This window comes from Ailuropoda melanoleuca, chromosome X (assembly GCF_002007445.2).
Source record: "Ailuropoda melanoleuca isolate Jingjing chromosome X, ASM200744v2, whole genome shotgun sequence".
NCBI lineage: Eukaryota > Metazoa > Chordata > Mammalia > Carnivora > Ursidae > Ailuropoda > Ailuropoda melanoleuca.
Window position 1 is genome coordinate 51,501,491 of NC_048238.1, and position 23,309 is coordinate 51,524,799.

General features: G+C 37.0%; 1 protein-coding gene across 5 annotated transcripts in view; it reads left to right on the top strand.

The window, feature by feature from the left end:
* The window catches only part of EDA (ectodysplasin A), a 407,351-nt gene that overhangs the window by 256,565 nt on the left and 127,477 nt on the right, over positions 1-23,309 (top strand). The gene's annotated exons all lie outside the window — the stretch shown is intronic.

A 23,309-nucleotide genomic window follows, 5' to 3' on the forward strand; every position in this document is an offset into this window, starting at 1 on the left:
AACCCAGACTCAACTATAGAGAACAAACCGATGGTTACCAGAGAGGGGTTGGGGCAGGTTGGGTGAAATAGGTGAAGGGGATTTAAGAGGACACTGATCTTAATGAGCATTGAGCAACATATAGAATTGTTGAATCACTGTATTGTACACCTGAAACTAATATAACACTGTATGTTAATTATACTGGAATTTAAAAACTTCTTGATTGGGGCGCCTGGGTGGCACAGCAGTTAGGCATCTGCCTTCGGCTCAGGGTGTGATCCCCGTGTTATGGGATCGAGCCCCACATCAGGCTCCTCCACTAGGAGCCTGCTTCTTCCTCTCCCATTCCCCCTGCTTGTGTTCCCTCTCTCGCTGGCTGTCTCTATCTCTGTCGAATCAATAAATAAATAAAATCTTTAAAATAAAATAAAATAAATAAATAAATAAAAACTTCTTGATTGAAAAAAAATAAAGTCTGATAAAAATCTATTTAGCTGGTGCCAATACACAGCAGATAATTTTAAACTGTTCCTTGGTAAATGAGTTGCCATCAGAAAGAGGGATTGCACATTGTCACAAATGGCATCATCTCATCCTTTCTTATGGCTAACTTGCTAATATTCCATTGTGTATATGTATGCCACATCTTCTTTATCCATTCTTCTACTGATGAATGCTTGGGTTGTTTCCATATTTTGGCTATTGTAATAATGTTGCAATAAATATAGGAGTACATATATCTTTTTGAATTAGTGTTTTGGTTTTCCTGGGTAAATACCCAGTAGCAGAATTATTGGATTATATGGTATTTCTATTTTTAATTTTTTTGAGGAAACTCCATACTATTTTCCACAGCAGCTATACCATGAACAGTGCACAAGGGTTCCTATTTCTCCACATTCTCACCAACACTTGTTATTTCTTATCTTCTTTATTCTAGCCATTCTGACAGGTTTAAGATGATATCTCATTAAAAGTAGGGGAAACTTTATCAAAAACCCTATAGCATTTCCCTGGTGACTAGTGATGAGAATATTTTCATGTGCTGTTTGGCCATCTGTATGTTTTCTTCAGAAAAAATGTCTATTCAGGTCCTCTGCCCATTTTTTAATTGATTTTGGGGGGGTTTTTTTGGGTCTAGAGGGTATTATTGTAAGTGAAATAAATCAGACAGAGAAAGACAAATACCATGCAATTTTACTTATTGGTATCTAAAACAAAACAAATGAATACACAGAAGGAGACCTATAAATACAGAGAACATACTGATGATTGCCAGAGGGGAGAGGGGTTGGGGGATGGGTGAAATAGGTGAAGTAGAGTGTGAGATACAGGCTTCCAGTTATGGAATGAATGAGTCATGGACATACAGTCGATATTGTAATACCATTGTATGAAAACAGATGGTATTTACACTTGTGGTGAGCATAGCATAACATATAGACTTGTCAAATCACTGTGTTACACACCTGAAACTAATGTAACATTGTGTGTCAACCATACTCAAATTTTTAAAAAGAGGGACTGCATAAAGTGTTAAGCATTTATTAAAGTGCAAGATTAGGGGCATCTGAGTGGCTCAGTTAGTTAAGTGTCTGACTCTTGATTTAGGCTCAGGTCATGATCTCAGGGCTGTGAGATGGAGCCCTGAAGGGCCCTGTGCTCATTGCAGAGTCTGCTTGTCCCTCTCCCTCTGCTCCTCCCCCGGCTTGCTCACTCTCTCTCTCTAATAAATAAATGAATAAAATCTTTAAAAAAATAAAGTGCATAGATTAAATTTTTAAATATTCCAAAAACACTACAGTAGGAACTCATAAAAGTTTTAGTAGCCTAATGTCCTTTACAAAAAACAAAATCCTTGTGATTCATATCCTTTGGTTGCCTTGAGCCCTATTGCACTGAATGTTGCTAGAAATAAATGTGCCACCAACTTACACCTGGAAGTTTCTTCATTCTACAAAAGCCTCCATTATATGTTAAAGGTATTTGTTTTAACGGAATTTTACCTTTATTGGCAAGAAATAATGCAAAGCATTTCTAATCAATTCTCAAGCAGGATATGGCAGCACTTTTCACACAAGTAGGTATCAGCTGATGAGAGATGAGGTCTCTTGATAATGATTTCAACAGTTACCATTAGTACGAGTCAAAATGAAATTTGTGACTGGCAAGTGATGAAGGATCTCAGTACTAACATAATTTCCTCATGTTACATATTGCTTAAAACTGGACTCTACATGGCCCCAGTTCAATGTCAATTGAAGACCCCAGCAAGATACTGTACAGTTGCCTTGATTTGCCAAAGAAATTTGAAAACTTGTTTAAAACTATTAAAAACATTCTTGCTGGGGTTTTTTGGCAGTGCTAAGTAGAACTTGGCTCAACATGGAGTTGGGGTAATCAGAGAGTGAGCAAATGATAATTTAGGTCCTTGGGCAAACATACAAGCTTTAAAGCTAGAGTATTTCTAATTGCATACCTAATGTTTGATTGACATAATTCTGAATTAGACAACTACCCCAAGAAGCTGTTCCTAGTTTCTGATTGTTTACCAGTGACCCTTAGGTCCTTCACATAGAACTGTGCTTCACAAACTGGAAATGGTCTACCAGAGTCCAGAATTTGTCTTTCTGGAGCATAAACTCTACTCTGGGTTAAAGAAAATCATTATATTTAAACAAATATATATTGTAATAGAATGCAAAATTATTTTTGAATGGGTAGGGAGGGCATTGGGAAGTGTGGAAGAACTTCTAAAGCACTGGCCTCTTTTCTGAAATGTGCTTCTCTCTCACCTCTGCTTAGAAGTCTCCTGCTTACTTTTTAAATGCCAACTCAGAAATCATTTTCCTCAATTTCCCCACCCTGAGCAGAATATCTCCATCTTCTGTGATTTCATTGATGTTCCTCAATGACCTCAATGATGTTCCTCAATCCCACTAATGTGATTAGCTGTTTATCTCCTCACTAGATAGAGTGTGAGCCTCAAAAACACAAGGTTTACAAGGCTGTTTATATCCCCAGTTCCTTTCACAGGATTTGACCAGAGCAAGTGCCTAGTAGACGGATGGATGGATGATAGAAAAGACAGACAAAAATCTATTTGTCAAGGTCTACTAACTTAAACAAGATTTTGAACTCTCCTAACATTCTGGTTGAGGCCTCTGAATATAGAACTAGATGCCCACTGAGTTGTTTCAACTTGTGTGTCAGTTATGCCTTAATTTTTTTTAATGGGGGGAAATCAATGTGATTCTTCCTACTACAAGGCTCAGGAAAAAATCATATGATCATATCAATCAATTCAGACAAAACATTTAACAAAATATAACACCAATTCATGATTTAGAAAAAAAAAACTCGGAAAACTGGGAGTAGAGGGAACTTTATCAAAAACCCTATAGCTAACAACATACTTTATGGTGAAAGACTGAAGGCTTTCCTTCTAAGATTAGAAACAAGGTATGGATGTCTGCTCTCATCACTTCTAGTCAACGTTGTGCTGGGGATTCTAGCTAGTGCAATAGGAAAGAAAAATAATAAAAGGCAACAAGTTTTGAAAGAAAAATGAGACTTTTATATGCAGACAATGTGATCATCTTTGTAGAAAATCATACAAAAAATTTACAAAACAACTACTAGAACTAATAAGTGAATAAGTTCACAGGACACAAAATCACTTTCAAATAATTATATTCCTATATACTAATAATAAACAGAAATTGACATTTTTTAAAAATACCTTTTATGATGACATCTCAAATATGAAATACTGTTAATATGTCAGTTTTCCCCAATTTGATCTTCCCTAATTTTTCTTGTAGAAATTGACAATCCAATTCTAAAATTTATCTGGAAAGGCAAAGGACCTAAAATATCCAAAACAAGTTTGAAAAAGAACAAGCTTGGAGGACTTATGCTACCAGATCTCGAGGCTTATTAGAAAGCAACAGTAATCAAGATTAGTCTTCTTAATTTAAAAAATAGTATATCATTTCAAATTAGTGTTTTCATTTTCTTTGAGTAAATACCCCATAGTAGAATTACTGAATCATATGTTTATTATATGTTTATTGCAGCATTGTTTACAATAGCCAAGATATGGAAGCAACTCAGATGTTCATTGATAAATGAATGGATAAAACAATGTGATATGGTTTCTTTCAATCAGCATAATTATTTGAGATTCATTCCTGTTATAACATATAATCAGCAGTTCATTCCTTTTTATTAATAAGCACTATTCTGTTGTATGAATGTAACGGAGTTCACCCATTCACCTGTTGATGGACATAATGGGTTTCCAATTTTTAGTTACTACAAATAAAACTATTACAGACATTGATGTACAAATGTTTGTGTGGACACATGCTTTCATTTCTCTTAGAACACACTTAGGAGTGTTAACTCTTGAGTTGTATGGTAAGTATATGTTATAAGAAACTGCCAAACTTTTCTAAAGTGAATGTATCATTTTACATTCCCACCATGTTCTTTGAGAGTTAACAATTTCTTACATCCTCACAAAAAGTTGGTATGGTCAGACTGTTTAAGTTAGGCTGTTCTAGTAGGTGTGTAGTGGTTTTTATTGTGGTTTTAATTTGCTTTTTCCTAGTGACTAATGGTGTTGAGCATCTTTTCACATATCTTCTTTGGTGAAGTATCTATTCAAATCTTACACTCATTTCTAACAATTGAGCTCTTTTTTAAAATTTTATTTTATTTAAATCCATATAACATATATTGTATCATTAGTTTCAGAGGTAGAGTTCAGTTATTCATCAGCTGCATATAACACTACTAGGTATTTACCCAAAGGATACAAATGTAGTGATCCAAAGGGGCACCCCAATGTTTATAGCAGCAATGTCTACAGTAGCCAAACTATGGAAAGAGCCCAGATGTTCATCAACAGATGAATGAATAAAGATGTAGTGTATATATATGTGTATACACACACACACACACACACACACAAAATGGAATATTACCCACCAAAAAAATGAAATCTTACCATTTGCAATGACATGGATGGAACTAGAGGGTATTATGCTAAGCAAAATAAGTCAATCAGTGAAAGACGATTATCACATGATATCCTCATGTGGAATTTAAGAAACAAAACAGAGGATCATAGAGGAAGGGAGAGAAAAATAAAATAAGATGAAATCAGAGAGGGAGACAAACCATAAGAAACTCTTAACTATAGGAAATAAACAGGGTTGCTGAAGGGGAGGTGGGTGGACGAATGGGGTAACTGGGCGATGGGCATTAAGGAGGGCATGTGATGTAACGAGCACTGGGTGTTCCTTATTATTGAATGTTCAGAGTTCATTATACATTCTGGATACAAATTCTTTATAGAATATGTGACTTGCAAATATTTTTCTTCTAATCTATATCTTTTAATTGTCTTAACAAGAACAGAGTTCTTAATTTTGATGAAGTTCAATTTATCACTTTTCTTTTTTCTTTTATGGATCCTCTTTTTCATGTCATATCTAAAGAATCTTTGCCTCGTAGTTTTAGAATTTACATTTAGGTCTATGATCCAACTTGAGTTATATTTTATAGAGTATGAGGTATTAAGGGTTTAAAATTTTTAAGCTTTTATTTTAATTCTAGTTAGTTAACATACAGTATTACATTAATTTCAGATGTATAATGTAGTGATTCAGCAATTCCATACATCACTTTACAAGTGCACTCCTTAATCCCTGTCACTTATTTAACACATCTCCCCCCCACCTTCCCTCTGGTAACTACCAGTTTGTTCTCTATAATTCAGAGTCTGTTTCTTGGTTTATCTCTCTGTTTAACTTTGCTCATTTGTTTCTTAAATGCCACATATGAGTGAAATCATATGGTATTCTCTGATTTCTTTTTCTTAGCATTATACTCTAGCTCCATCCACGTCATTACAAATGGCAAGATTTCACTTTTTATGGCTGCATAATATCCCATTGTGTGTATGTGTGTGTGTGTGTATATATATATACACATATACATATATATACATATATATATACATATATATATATGTATGTATATATATAGCTTCTTCTTTATCCATTCATCAGTCAATGGACACTTGGGCTGCTTTCATATCTTGGCTATTTAAATAATGTTACTATAAACATACAGCTGCATGTATCCCTTGGAATTCGTGTTCTTTGTATCCTTTGGGCAAATACCCACTAGTGTGATTGCTGGATCATAGGGTAGTTTTATTTTTAACTTCCTGAGGAACCTCAATACTGTTTTCCAGAGTGGCCGCACCAGTTTGCATTCCCACCAACAGTGCAACAGGTTTCCTTTTTCTCCACATCCTTGCCAACACCTGTTGTTTCTTGTGTTGCTGATTTTAACCATCCTGACAGGTGTGAGGTGATATCTCATTGTAGTTTGATTTGCATTTCCCTGATGGTAAGTGATGATGAACATCTTTTCATGTGTCTGTTGGCTATCTGTATGTCTTCTTTGGAGAAATGTGTGTTAATGTCTTCTGCTCCTTTTTTAATTGGATTATTTGTTTTTTGGTGTTGAGTTGTAGAACTTCTTTATGTATTTTGGATATTAATCTTTTATCAGATACATCATTTGCAAATACCTTCTCCCATTCCATTGTTGCCATTTAGTTTTGTTGATTGTTTCCTTTGCTGTGTAGAAGCTTTTTATTTTGGTGCAGTCCCAATAGTTTGTTTTTGCTTTTCTTCCCCCTTGCCTCGGGAGACATATCTACAAAAAAGTTGCTATGGCCAATATCAAAGAGGTTATTGCTTGTGTTCTCTTCTAGGATTTTTATGGTTTCAGGTCTCACATTTAAGTCTTTCATCCATTTTGAATTTATTTTGGTGTATGGTGTAAGAAAGTGGTCCAGTTTCATTCTTCTGCATGTTGCTGTCCAATTTTCCCAACACCATTTGCCGTCCTTTTACCATTGGATGTTCTTTCCTGCTTTGTTGAAGATTAATTGACTATATAGTTGTGGGTTACTCAGTCTCTTTAAAGAACCTTCTGAATTTTTTTTCTGTCTTGGGAATAAATGCCTGAATACTAGAGGTTCTATGCAAAGGAGCAGGAGATAATTCAGTACACAGGGTTTCAATGAATTTTTTATGTTTTATTCTCACTGACTCCCTTACTTGGCATTTCCAAGTGTCAAACTTCTCTAGGGTCGTACAGAGCAGACCAGCATCATCCCAGGCTGTAAGCCCCCTCTGCCGTTTCTCTGACCTTTTTTATTAGTCAACATCATATCTACTTTCTGTCTTTCAGAAACATATTGAAATCTCTGCTAATTCCTTCTATTATTCTCTTCATTATTTTTTTTTATTTGTTTAATGGGATCTTGATAGAGAGAAGAAATAAAATTGTTTGGCTAGTCAGCCACCTTGATCCACAAGTCTATATACTTGTCAAATTTTAAAGTTCCTAAGTGTTTTCTGAATTTGGGGGCTGTCTATTTGTAATTAGGAGCAATTAGATATAAACTGGACAAACCTTACATTGTTTACCCACTAGTAGAAATTAGAGGATTCATTAGGGTTAAAGCTCTGTGAAAGAGATTAGCAGACAGCAATGAAATCTAATTCTCCATTGCTCCATGGAAAGATGGCTTTAGTCCCTAAACTAACAATCAAATAATGGATATGCATAAAATTGACTCTAATGAGTAGAGTATTTTGCTATACTTCATTTCATTTGTTTCTATTTTATCCTAATTTCTTTTTGAATGGGTAGCTCTGTTGAGATGCTATGGAAAAGATTTATGAGACAATACTCAGCATGAGGCTTTCTTCACTTGCTGTCATGGTCATAAGCAAGAGTCAGGAATTTTCCTCTGAGAAAAGATTTCCATAGAAACACTCTAATGATGGATTCTAATCAACAGCCATATTGAAAAAAATTTTTTCTCTCAGTTTTATAGCTACTGAAACAGTATTGGTCTGCCATTATGTCACATAACCAGTTGCTTTGTATTTCCCTCAAGGGAGGGCCTAGCCACACTCAGATACAAGAGGCACTAAAATGCCAAGCTATCTAAGGACAACATTTCAACTCTAGATTTATCTAATCCCACAGTGAAATGGTTTTCCTGGCCTCTCAGTTTTCTTGCCAGTCCTTTTCTTCCCCTTGGTGATTCTAGTTTTACAGTGTTTAAAGTTCTGAACTTGTGTCCCAGGCCCTTTACTGTTCCTCCCAACAGTGCTTTGTGTTTCACCACTAATTAACCTCCCTGCCTCTAAGATACTTGTATCTTAGACTCTCCTTTGAATTAAATTTACTGACCTTTCCCTCTGGACTGATCTCTGAGATTCACTTTCTATACTCACATTCCTGTGAGCCAATCCTTGATTAATAGTCCACTAGCCATGTACCTATGTTCATATTCTTATCCACAAACCCTATGGGAATGTTTGGACCATTGTTTCTAGACTTTCTTTCATCATGTGAGTCCTAGTGATAATAGTTGAACTTTCATCCACAACATATTTCAACATCAACTTAAATGGATAATGTATCTTTCCCTAAAATCCTTCCCACTGCTTAATTTTTCTACAATGTTTAGAGTATTTTCATCCTCTTGCAACCAATAGTCATCTGTTTCTTAATTTGCTTCTTATCTGTGTTCTTTTCCCCTCCTCCTCAAGGTCTGACTGTTGCAACTTTCTTTTCACTAGCTACTTCTCTTTTACCCTTCCTCCATACTTGCTCTTGAATGTTGTTCAAATATGGCTTAGGGGTAGTTTATGTGATTTAGGTCTCCATTGGGAACCAGAATGGATTTTGTAGAATGCTAATGATAGTGAAATTTTGGACAAGGGAAAAATCCTAGTTTAAATTAAGTGAATACCACAGGCAATCTCATCTTGGTCATAATCCTACTCTAACCTGCGTTGGTCCAGCTTTGTAAAGGTAAACTGCAACATTGTTATAAAATTGTCAAAAAGCCATTTAAGAATTCATAATTAAGAGGATGTATTTGAGCTGTTTTCTGAATCCAGAGCTCAGGATTACTGGAATGGTTTTATCCTGGTGCATCTCTAAATTTTTTGGGTGAATTCTAATTTATAAACTGATTCTATTCACCAGTGATAGTCTTTAGTAATTTCCAGGTATTGCAAATGGAAGGGGTTTTTTTTCTCCTATGTGTCAAAGTGTCTTAAACTTCAGAAGTATGTGGAATTACAAATTAAGCAGACACTCCCAAGGGAAGGCAGTGACATCCAGCATATATTGCTGCCCTTCTTATTCAAAGATGTCACTGATTTTACCCACACTTGTAGGGAGCAAAGACTAAATCTTCAACCAGAAGTCTTTTCTATATGACATACATACAAACTGCTTTTTGATTTGTGACTGCAGCTGCTACTTGTAGAGCCTGTCACCATTGGTATTTCTGTGTTCAAATTGTGGTCAGCTAAAAAGCCTTTGCTCAAAAAGTTTCCAAATTCCATATTGTTGCTTTCCAAGCTTGTCCCAAGCATCCCACAAATATGCCATGTTATTTGAAGCTATGCTCTAGTGCATCCTTTAGAGTATTTCTTATGCCACCCTTGCTTATGTTTATGCCAAAAAGCTCACCCTACCAAAGATGCTTGGGTATCCTTCTGTCATTGCATCTCTGCAAATGTCAGCAGTGAACATTGTTTTAATGCTCACAGACCAACTGTCATCCAGAATCTCAGTAGTGGTAGTCCTCTCTTGCTATTTCACATTAAACATGATTCTGACTCTGACAATAGAACAGTGCAGTGAGGTAGATGTAACTCCTGGGGTGGTTATGCATTTCAAAGTCATACAAAAGCTGTACACAACTTACATTTTCCATTGATGAGAATCAGTTCAGTAAGCTTCTATGCTTCCAGCTTTGTTCTGCATGTTTGGAGTAGAACTGAACCCAAAGGAGCCCATTTTCCTCCTTTGCATTAGTAGCTGTGTGTTTGAAATAACTCATCTTTCCCCTTGATGTGCATCTTACACAGATTTCACCTTGTTCAAAGGACAAGTTCACACAGGTTCTGAACCTACAAATATAGCTAACTTTAAGGAGCTTATTACAAATGGAACGGGGAAAATAATATTAAAGATATGTAAGGCATTATTTGGCAAGTGTTAGGTGATCCATACAGCCCAAACCTGGGAAGTAAGAAAAGCCAGAAATTGAACTGGTTTGTAGTATAATTTCTTGCTGACACCACACTATGGTAATTTCCTCAAACAAAAATACTGTTCTTTTTTATTCTTTCTACTTTGCAGTCACTTTGCACTGATGACAGTGATTTTTAAGTCAAACTACCTAGGAAGTAGAATTCAGTGACTGCTCTTAGCTCTATTGAAAACTGTTGGTTATGTTTAGGCTCCATGTTTAGCTATACTATATCATTTCAGACATCATCAGACGTAATTACAACAAGGGATGGCAATCTCTGGCACTCACACCAGAAATGTCCAAGGTGCCAATTTCCTTTGGCATCTGGGCTGATTGCTGCCATCTCTACCCCCACCCCACTGGGGGCAGCTCCCGTGAAATGCTGTGATCAATGTTGAGTGTTCTTGTTTGCTTGTTCTCAGGAGCTGGCACGCTGCATTCGGCAATCAGAACATATTGTACTTCCCTTCTTGTCACACTGCTTTTAAAACTTTACTACCTCCTGTTATGTAGTGCTATCGTTCCACTACAAAGCAACTTGGGATTGTGTGTTGTTTGTCTGTATATGTTAAAGATAGTATCTAATTCACTGCCCTCCATATGGTAAGACTCAATGCTTGTTCAGCAAACACCACCACCCTGAGTGACCCACTCCAGACCTTTTGTTGAAAATCAGAGCGTGTTTAGGGTTCTTATAAGATTGGAAGTGTGTTCAGTGCCAGCGTCTGTATTCATTTTATATCCTTGACATACTCATCAAACTAGTTTGGGCAATCCTACTTCACTCATTGGTACTGGGAGTACCAGTACCACAACTTGCCAAGGTAGAATCACCTGGAGATTTTGTTAAATACCTCAGGGTATAAATGCTTTGATTTTATTTATTTGAAGATCCCTGGTGATTGCTGATGGGTGATGGTAGTGATGGCAGTGGTTGCAATAAGCAAAATAGACTTATTTAAGAACATTGAAAGAAAAATCTTTTTTAAAAATCAATGGTTTGCCAATTTTAGAAATCCTGGTAAGTATCCACTGCCTCTTGAGAGAGATGAAGTACGGGTTTCTATAAACAGATTAAGTCTAGGAATGACAGAATAAAAGGTGAAAACCATGATCTGTGTGAAAGCCCTAAGCAAAAGAAGACAGACTTTTCGGTCTCCAGATAACGAACCAGTTAAGGAATGAACAATATAGCAGTTTCTCTAAATGTGGTTCAGGGGTCTCCTGCGTCAAAATCCCATAGTGAGCAAGTTGAAAAATCAGACTCTAGGGTCTCACCTCAGCTACTCAATCTAAATTTGGGGGAGGGAAAGGCCCAGGATTCTACATTTTAACACTCATGCCTAGTGATTCTGATGCACAACAAAGTTTGAGAGCCACTGACCTACCATGTCTCTCACTCTCAAGATCCCTTTGATTTGATTACTGCCAGTAGTGGTTATGAGTTTTTAGTCTACCTCACCATGGTTAATCCTAAGTAGTGAGGGCCAATTAGGGTCCAATAAAATCCTGGCTTTAAGGAATGGTTTATTGATAGTCCTATTATTCTTCCAACAGATAGATATTTATCAGGGGCCTTCTGTGTGCCTCTACTCCCAAGAAGTTTCTGAATAATTTTCTATGAATTACATATGCAATCAAATACATTAACTGTAAAATATAAAATGAACTAAATTTATTCTATGTCATGGTAAAAAGAGAAAAAAATACCCAACAATTTTGTGGTTTAGATATTAGAAAAAAAAGTATGTAGCAATATCTGGAGAGTCACTAGCAGTAATGGGTATATCCCTCAGGTCTCACTGCTAACGAATTGTTTCCAGCTGAGATCCCTATAATCTGCAGGTGCTGTTTACCATGTAATTTTACCAAAGGAAACAAGGGTGTAATCAGTTAATAAAGTGTAAAGAATTAGATTTTTTTCCCCTGAGCAAAATGTCTGGCTGTGGCCAACATTCCTGATGCCTCCTCCCTTGTGCAATAGGAAAGCAATATTCAAAGAGAGAAGCCTGTTTTGTTCATATTCTGCAACTTGCCTCTGGAGGCCTTGCTACTGAATGCAAAACTCGAGCTAGAATTGTAGACTTTTTCTATGAGCAGCCACTGATTTTTGTCTTTGCCGTTATACTAAACAGGATAGTTTCTCATCCTACCTCTAATTGAGACTCAAATAAGGGCATTATGAATAGGGATCTTCTTTCAGTTTAAGTAGTGTTTCATATTGTTTTCATCTGTTTTTTGTTGAGAAAATAGAAACTATATTTAAAACATTTTCATATACAGGCAGTGGCTTCTAATAAACACTTGATTTGTGGATGTTCCATACTAATCAGTAGTCTCTCTTAAGGGACTTTAAGCTACTCCTACTACCGTGGGATCTACGGTTGTTTCTGCTATCTGAAGGACTTTGTTTCTCCCTTAGCCCTCCTCCTCTGGGAACTTGAATTCTCACAAACTCCCATCAGATCCTTTGGAACAATTATTATATGAGCATGTTCTCCTACTATGGCCACCAGGACACAAGAACGTGCTAGAGGCCCTATCACAACACCCATAGAAACTGAGACCATGAGGGAACACAGAATATGAAAAAAATTCTGGAACTGTAGTTGGTGATGGCAAGGAGGGTGTCCATTTGGACTTCAAAATGCCTTTCCCCTAGAAATAGCATTATACTTTAATAACATACTTGTGGAAAACTCAGTTACCTGGACAAGTTCACCTATCCAGAATACAACCAGGAATCAAGCAGTAAACAAATGGCCTCGAAACTGCTGGAGAATATACATCTTACTTATTGGAAAAGCCATTCAAAAATGCACTGACCACCTGTTTATTCTGTTTGTACATGATTCTAATTAGTTTTAACAAAATGTCAAGCCTATAGCAGACTACAAGCAGTAAATTTAAAGGGACTGGAAAAGATGTTATAGGTAGGTGAAGTGAAATCTGATAATTGACTGCAAGAGGGGGAAAAAGCATTTTTAAAAAGTTAAGAATTCATAAACCAACCACAATGAAACACTACATCCACAAGAATGGTTAAAATTTAGAATATTGACAATGTCAAGTATAGTAAAGATGCAAAGAACTTGAACTCTCATACATTGCTGATGGGAGTATAAAATGGTACAGTTATTCTGGTAAACAGTATAGCAGTTCCTCACAACACATATATACCGTATAACCCAGAAGTTCTACCCTGAGGTGTTTACCCAAGAAAAATGAAAACATATGTCCCCAGAAAGACTCATACGTTAATGCTCATATCAGCTTTATTCATAATAGCCCCAAACTGGAATTAACACAAATGTCCCTCAACAGGTGAATGCATTAAAATTATGGTGCATCCATATAATAAAATATTATTCAGCAATAAAAAGGAAGGAACTACTGATACCCCAAAGAACATGGATGAGTTTCATTGACATTATGTTAAAAGGAAGAAACAACACACAAAAATAATTCAATCATATTGTATGGTTCCATATACTTGAAGTTCTAGAATGAGAAAAACTAAGTTATGGTGGTAGAAATCAAAACAGTGGTTTCCTGGATTAGGGGACAGAGCTGAAGAATGACTGGAAGGGTCACAAGGGAAAATTCTTGGGTGATAGAAATATACTATATCTTGATTTTGGTGGTGGTTACAAAAGTGTGTGTTTTTCAAAACCCCTCAAACTGTATGCTTAAAATGTGTGCATTTTGCTTTCTATAAATTATGGCTCAAATTTTCATAAGGTAGAAAAATTTACAAAGGAAAAACCTTCAGAGGATATCGCCTCCTGCAGGATAAAGCCTAAATTTCTTAACATCTGGCCCTTATTTAATGTCTCTTGGCTCATTTTTTGCCATCCCTCCCCACCTCCTACCATTTATTCTAAGGTACTTGTGTTTTCAAAAACTGCCATTCTCTTTCCTCTGAACCTCTAAACGCAATGTTCTCTTTGCCTAGAATTCCTTTTTGGATTCCCATTCACCACTGAATCCTCAACATCCTTCAGGACTCAGAGGTAGCACCTCCTCCAAGAAGCCTTGCCCATTCCCAGTCTGTATTAGATGCTTTTCTCTTGCTCTCAGAGAACTGTACAATTCTAACAAAGTATGTATTGCTCTATAATACAATTGTACTTTTTAAAAACCATAGTGGATTGGGGCGATTTACTGTACAAGCAAATAGTCTTCTACATATTCAGTAAACCCTCAGTTAAATCATAGATTGTAGACAAGTTTCTATCCAAATAGCCAAAGTTTCAGCAAATTTATCAAGAAAACTCTTCTATCCAGAATGACTTGTTCTTGTAGAGTTGCTAATGATTGAGATTTTATTGTAAATAGCCGTTTGGTTTTATATTATTAGTAGTATGGTAGCTTATTTATATTGTAGATTAAGTAACTGTTTATGGGCTTTATTTGGAAACCCAGCCAGACTTTATTAAGTTGATTCTATGGGAAAATCCATTTTAAATTCCAATCAAGTGATTTTAAAATACTGCGTAGTTGAATTGTGTGAAATTATGGATATTCAAGCATTTTGGACACAAAACAATAATTTCATATAGTTTGGGATGCCTGGGTGGCTCAGTTGTTAAGCATCTGCCTTCAGCTCAGGTCATGATCCCAGGGTCCTGGGATCGAGCCCTGCATCGGGCTCTGCTCCACTGGGAGCCTGCTTCTTCCTCTCCCACTCCCCCTGCTTGTGTTCCCTCTCTTGCTGGCTGTCTCTTTCTCCTCTCTCTCTCTGTCAAATAAATGAATAAAATCTTTAAAAAATAATAATTTCATATAGTTCAACCTAAATGTTTTTAAATACAACCCTATGGCACATTGGAGATGATACATTCATTTGTTAATTTTATATCTAATACGTGAATGTATTCTGCAAGACACTAATCATGTACAGTAAGGCTATTGGATGTAATTGTTCTATGTAAACAATAAATCACAGGATTTTGAAGAAAGTTTGTTTGGAATGGAAAGGCCTTCTTATGTCCCACCCATTTTTTCCCAATCAGAGATGCAGCAGACAAGAGGATTCTGGAATTGTTTTTTGAACTAACACTAGGATGAAAATGCAGATTTATTTCTTCTTTTTTAACCCTCAAACAATATAACCAGTATAATTGGAGATTAATTTTAATAATAGTAATACTAGCAATTATTGAATGCATGTTAAATGCTGGATATTGTACTAACCCTACAACTACTTTGTGAGCAGTGTACTATTATTATCCCTATTTACAGATGAGAAAATTAAGATTTAAATAACCTGTCCAAGGTAACACAGCTATAAGTGTCAGTGTCAGGATTAGAATCACTCTCAATCCTACTATTCAGTCCACAGTTTACCTCAAGCATATTTTTTTAACCACAAAGAAGTGGGGTGGCTCTGTCAGTTAAGTGTCTGCCTTCGGCTCAGGTCGTGATCCCAGGTTTCTGGGATCAAGCCCCACACTGGGCTCCCTGCTCAGTCTCCCTCTCCCTCTCCCTCTGCCTGCCACTCCCCCCTGCTTATGCTCTCCCTCTCTCTCTGTCAAATAAATAAATAAAATCTTTTTTAAAAGAAGCACTCATACTGCAAGATTATGATTGACTTAAACAAGTATGTATTTAAGCTATGAATATCATTAGTGAAACCAGGCCCATTCACATATGAAACATTGTATTATTATGAGAGATCATCACAAGACAGTAGAGGACTAAGTACCAACATGAGCCTTATATACTACGAGTGCTGTAGGAGTTCTGTGGAGTCTAGGAAAGGAAGAGAATACTTGTGTGCTTCGTCATGGCTAACTCCCAGAAGAATGTTGACATAACTGGTACTATCCAATAATAATTGGATGCATAGCATTCTGGGAACAAACCAAAAGTTCAGCACAAATAAGAATGTGGAAAAGTTGTGGATGTGTAATAATGAAGTCCCAGAGGGAGGAACAACCTGAAGTCTAATTCTGGGCAGACATCAATACCGTATGTGAGGGAAGTTAGAAATTTGTGACTGAGCTCTCTGAACCCCAGAACTGTATGGAAAAATGGGACTTGAAGGATTACTTATTAGATATTTGGAGCAGAAGAGAAGGGATTCAGAGATTGACCACAATTTCATGGTGGGAATGATTGGAATAATGCATCAAAAGTAAAAGGATTTGGGGTAGAGGAGGAGTTAAGATGGTGGAGTAGTAGGGGGACTCTGGGCCTGCCTTATCCCTCAAGAATAGCTAGATCAACAGCAAATCATTTTGAACAACTAGGAAATCGATCTGATAAGAAAACAATTTGCACAATTGGAGGGAGAGAACGTGGCAGACATGGGGTTTGGAGATGTGAATTGGAGAAAAGAAGCCATGGTGCTGTGGAGGGGAGGGAGTCCTTCTCATGGAGAGAAGTTGGGGAGAGAGCAAGAGAGCAGGAGAGAGAATAACACATAGCGTTCATGCAAGATACCATGGTAGGGGGATCTGCTGGGTCTCACTAGGAGAGAATATTCCCCTTCCTGGAGTACATTTGGAAGAGGGTATATTGCCTCTCCAAGGACAAAAGGCCCACCGGGTGGGTGCCATTGAGCAGCCATTCAACTGCAGGGGACAGAGGCACACTGAGGGTAGATAACCTGGTTGTAGCTTTTTGCTGTGCTTCACCATAGACTTCAGGCACCAGTGCAACCACATGACTGGTTTTCTGGGACACAACAGTGCCTGGCACAGTGCTATGAGTCTCTTCTCTGGGGAAGGGGAGCATGTCCGCATCTTGCCCAGTCCCTTAAGAGTTGGAGTTTTGAATACCAGCTGCTGGCCAAAGATAAAACATAGAACTGTGGCCAGACATGCCAATGGCCCAGGCACAGACAGGTTGAGTGTGGGGATCTGACAAAAGCCTGGGACACTGGAGGGGAGATTGTTCACTTTTCTGTGAGGGCCTCCTGAATAGCAATGGCTGGGAGCTCCCCTACCTGGGGCGAGAAGGCGGGGTGATGAGATATTCCACCCCCCCAACCCCCTTCCCCCACCCACTGGCACAATCAGACTTCAGAGAGAAACACAGCGCCTCCAGTGGAGGCTGGACTCACACCAAACCCTGACCCCTGCACCCTACAGGAACATCTTTACTAGGGCAGGTCTGACTATGAGGCAGCACAGCAGGCCTCTCCCTCAGAAGACCAACACAGGCCCCCAACACATGTACAAGTCTACCGATCATAGAGTGCTCCAAAGCGTCAGTTTTACTTCTGGTGGAAAAAGGACCAGGCTTTCTTTCTTTTTTTTTCTTTTTTAATTTTTCTTTTCTTTTCTTTTTCTTTTTTCTTTGGAATCAGGCTTCTAGTTTTTTGTTCTTGGTTTGTTTCCTTTTCTCTTTTTTTGAATCAGGCTTCTTTTTTTTTCTTTTTTCCTTTTTTCTTTTTCTTTGGAATCAGGCTTATAGTTTTTTGTTTGTCTGTTTGCTGTTTTGTTTCTTTTCTTTTTTTCTTGGATCAGGCTTTTTTTTTGTCAGACTTAACAAACAAATCAGAGGACACCAAGTTAAAAGTCCAAACACCCACTGCAAGGATGAACTCTGCACATGACTGAACTGTAGAAAAGAGCAGGCAAACACAACAGCAGAGTGCACACAGCATACACAGAAACACTTCCTGAAGCACCAGTCCCTGGACAGTATATGACACCTTAATATAGTATTACTCTCAGGAGTAGGAAACATAACAAGCCTTCGTAACACTTAGAAGACAGAAACCTAGATAAAATGACAAGATCAGGAATTCTCAAAAGATTGACAAGAAATCACAGCCAGGGATTTGCTCAAAACAGATATAAGCAATATATCTGAACAAGAATTTAGAACAACCATCATAAGGCAACTAGCTGGGCTTGAAAGAAGCATAAAAGACACCAGAGAAACCCTGGGTGCAGAGATGAAAGACCTAAAAACTAGTCAGGCCAAAATAAAAAATGCTATAACTAAGATGCAAAACCAACTTGATGTAATCACAATGAGGGTGGAAAAAGTAGAGGAACGAATAGGTGATATAGAAGATAAAATTATGGAAAATAATGAAGCTGAAAATAAGAGGAAAAGAAAACTATTAGATCATGAATATAGACTTAGGGAACACAGTGATTCCACAAAGCACAATAATATCCATATCATAGGAGTCCCAGAAGAAGAAGGGTGGGAAAGAAGAGCAGAAGGTTTATTTGAATAAATTATAGCTGAAGTCTACAGCCATACCACCCTGAATGTGCCTGATCTTGTCTGAATAAATTATAGGTGAAAACTTCCCCAAACTAGGGAAGGAAACAGCCATTCAAGTCCAAGAGTCACAGGGAACTCCCCTCAAAAATCAACAAAAACACATCGACACCAAGATATATCATACTGAAACTTACAAAATACAAAAAGAGAGAGAGAGAATTCTGAAAGCAGCTAAGGACAAAAAATCATTAGGCTACAAGATTAGCAGATCTCTCCACAGAAAGGTGACAGGCCAGAAGAAAGTGGCATGATATATTAAACGTGCTAAATGGGAAAAATTTGCAGCCAAGAATACTACATCCAGCAAGACTGTCATTCAGAATAGAAGGAGAGAGAAAGAGTTTCCAGGACAAGCAAACACTAAGGGAGTTTGTGGACACTAAACCAACTCTACAAGAAACATTAAAGGGGACCCTTTGAGTGGGAAAGAGAGACCAAAAGCAACAAAGACTAGAAAGAAACAAGGATAACCTACAGAAACAGTGGCTTCACAGGTAATACAATAGCAGTAAATTCGTATCTATCAGTAATTACTCTGTAAATTGACTAAATGCTCCAATCAAAAGAAGTAAAGTATCAGAATGAATTAAAAAAAACACCCATCAATATGCTGTTTACAAGAGACTGATTTTAGACCCAAAGACATCTCCAGATTGAAAGTGAGGGTGTGAAGAATCATCTATCATGGTAATGGACATCAAAAGAAAGCTGGAGTAGCCATACATAATCAGACAAACTAGATTTTAAACCAAAAACTGTAATAAGAGATGAAGAAGATCTAACGATTCTAAATATTTATGCCCTCAACTTGGGAGCACCCAAATATTTAAATCAATTAATAGCAAACTTAAGGAAACACAATTGATAATAATACAATGACAGTGGTGGACTTTGACACCCCGCTTATATCAATGGGGAGATCATCTAAGCAGAAAATCAGCAAGGAAACAATGGCTTGGAATGGCACACTAGACCAAATGGACTTAACAGCTATATGCAGAACAATCATCCTGAAGCAGCAGAATACACATTCTTTCCAAGTGCACATAGGACATTCTCCAAAAGAGATCACATACTAAGTCACAAATCAGGCCTCACCCAGTAGAAAAATATTGAGATCATACCATGCATATTTTTAGATCACATCACTATGAAATTTGAAGTCAACCATAAGAAAAAATTTGGAAAGACCATAAACACATGGAGGTTAAAGAACACTCTACTAAAGAATGAATGGGTTAACCAGGAAATTAAAGAAGAAATAAAACAATGTATGGAAGCAAATGAATATGAAAACACAACACTCCCAAACCTTTGGGATACAGCACAGGTGGTCATAACAGGGAAGTATATAACTATACAGGCCTTCCTCAAGAAGCAAGAAAAGTCTCAAATACACAGTCTAACCTCTCAACTAAAGGAGCTGGAAAAAGAACAGCAAATAAAGCCCAAAACCAGAAGAGGAAGGGAAATAACTAAGATTACAGAAGAAATAAATGATATAAAAATTTAAAAAAAATGAACGGTAGAACAGATCAGTGAAACTATGAACTGGTTCTTTGAAAGAATTAGCAAAATTGATAAACCCCTAGCCAGATTATCAAAAAGAAAAGAGAAAACACCCAAATGAATAAAATCACAAATGAAAGAAGAGAGATCAGAACAAACACCATAGAAATACAAAAAATTATAAGAGAATATTATGAGCAAATATATGTCAACAAATTGGACAATCTGGAAAAAAATGATAAATTCCTAGAAACATATAAACTACCAAAACTGAAACAGGAAGAAATAGAAAGTTTGAACAGACCCATAACCAGCAAAGAAATTAAATCAGTAATCAAAAATATCCCAACAAACAAGAGTCCAGATGGCTTCCCAGGGGAATTTTACCAAATACTTAAAGAAGAATTGATACCTATTTTTCTGAAGCCGTTCCAAAAAATAGAAATGGAAGGAAAACTTCCAAACTCACTCTAGGAGGCCAGCATTACCTTGATCTGAAAACCAAAGACCCCACTGAAAAGGAGAATTACAGACTAATAGCCCTGTTGAACATGGATGCAAAAATTCTCAACATGATACTAGTCAATAGGATCCAAGAGTACATTAAAAGGATTATTCCACACAGCCAAATGGAATTTATCCTTGGGCTGCAATGGTGGTTCAATATCCACAAATCAATCAATGTGATACACTGCATAAATAAAAGAAAGGGCAAGAACCATATGATCCTCTCAATAGATGCAGATAAAGCATTTGACAAAGTGATAAAAATCCCTCAAGAAAGTAGGTATAGAAGGAACATAGCTCAACATAATAAAGGCCATATATGAAAGACCCACACCTACTGTCATCCTCAATGGGGAGAAACAGAGCTTTTCCCCCAAGGTGAGGAATACAACAGGGATGTCCACTCTCATCATTGTAGTTCAACATAGTACTGGAACTCCTAGCATCATCAATCAGACAACAAAAAGAAATAAAAGGCATGAAAATGTGCAAGGAAGAAGTCAAACTTTCACTCTTACCAGAAGACATGATACTCTATGTAGAAAACCCAAAAGACTCCACCAAAAAATCAATAGAAAGGATTCATGCATTCAGCAAAGTGTCAGGCTATAAAATCAGCATACCAAAATCTGTTGCATTTCTATACACCAATAATGAAGCACCAGAAAGAGAAATCAAGGAGTAGGTCCCATTTACCACTGCATCTAAAATCATAAGACACCTTGGAATAAACCTCACCAAAGTGGTAAAAGATCTGTACTCTGAAAACTATAAAACACTGATGAAAGAAACTGAAGATGACACAAAGAAGTAGAAAAACTTTACATGCTCGTGGATTGGAAGAACAAATATTGTTAAAATGTCTATACTACCCAAAGCAATCTACACATTCAGTGCCATCCCTATCAAAATACCACTAGCATTTTTCACAGAGCTAGAACAAACAATCCTAAAATTTGTATGGAACCACAAAAGATCGCAAATAGCCAAAGTAATGTTGAAAAAGAAAACCAAAGCTGGAGGCATCACAGTCCCAGACTTCAAGCTATATTACAAAGCTGTAATCATCAACAAAGTATGGTACTGGCACAAAAACGGACACATAGATCATTGGAACAAAACAGAGAACCCACAACTGTATGGTCAGCTAATCTTCAACAAAGCAGGAAAGAATATCCAGTGGAAAAAAGACAGTCTTTTCACCAAAGGGTGTTGGAAAAACTGGACAGCAACACACAGAAGAATGAAACTGGACCACTTTCTTATACCTATACACAAAAAATTCAAAATGGATGAAAGACCTAAATGTAAGACAGGGAACCATCAAATTCCTAGAGGAGAAAACAGGCAACAACCTCTTTGACCTTGGCCATAGCAAATTCTTACTAGGCATGTCTCCAGAGGCAAGAGAAACAAAAGCAAAAATGAACTATTGGGACCTCATAAAGATAAAAAGATTCTGCACAGCAAAGGAAACAATCAATAAAACTAAACAGCAACCAATGGAATGGGAGAAGATATTTGCAAATGACATATCTGATAAAGGGCTGGTATCCAAAACGTATAAAGAACTTAATCAAACTCAATACCCAAAAAATAAGAAAGTCCAGTTAAGAAATGGGCAGAAGACATGAACAGACATGGGTAGTAAGGAGGGCACATATTGCATGGTGCACTGGATGTTATACGCAACTAATGAATCATTGAACTTTACATCAGAAACCAGGGATGTACTGTATGGTGACTAACATAATATGATTAAAAAAAAACATTAAAAAAAAAAAGAAATGGGCAGAAGACATGAACGGACATTTCTCCAAAGAAGGCATCCAGATGGCCAACAGACACATGAAAAGATGCTCAACATCACTCATCATCAGGGAAATACAAATCAAAACCACAAGGAGATACCACCTCACAGCTGTTCTGAATGGCTGAAATTAACAGTATAGGAAAACAACAGATGTTGGCAAGGATGCAGAGAAAGGGGAACCCTTTTGCATAGTTTGTGGGAATGCAAACTGGTGCAGCCACTCTGGAAAACAGTATGGAGGTTCCTCAAAAGTTAAAAAATAGAACTACCCTATCACCCAGCAATTGTACTACTAGTTATTTATCCAAAGGATCCACAAGTGCTGATTCAAAGGGGCACATGCACCCCATTGTTTATAGCGGCACCATCAACAATAGCCAAATTATGGAAAGAGCCCAAATGTCCATTGACTGATGAATGGATAAAGAAGATGTGGTATATATATTCAATAAAAGATTACTCAGCAATCAAAAAGAATGAAATCTAGCCATTTGCAACAATGTGGATGGAACTACAGTGTATTATGCTGAGTGAAATAAGAGTCAGAGAAAGACAAATATATGATTGCACTCATATGTGGAATTTAAGAATCAAGACAGATGAACATAGGGGAAGGGAGGGAAAAATAAAATAAGATAAAAACAGACAGGGAGGCAAACCATAAGGGACTCTTAACTATAGAGAACAGACTGATTGTTGCTGGAGCAGAGGTCAGTGGGGGGGATGGGCTAAATGGGTGATGGGCATTAAAGAGGCAACTTGTTGGGATAAGCACTGGGTGTTATATGTAAGTGATGAATCACTAAATTCTTCTAAGACCAATACTACATTATATGCTAAAAAATAATAATAACTGATGGCAGTGATGGCACATCCATATCATGAAATACAATGTAGCCATTAAACATAAAGACATAGAGTTATTTGGACCATAGAATATATATTTTTGAATGAAGAAAACAGGCTATAAGCAGTATAAAACCAAATGAAAATAATCTCACTTATATAAAAAATATATGTAACATAATATAATAAAAATCATTAAAAAAAATAAAGGCAATAGAGAACCAAAAAAAAAAATATATATATATA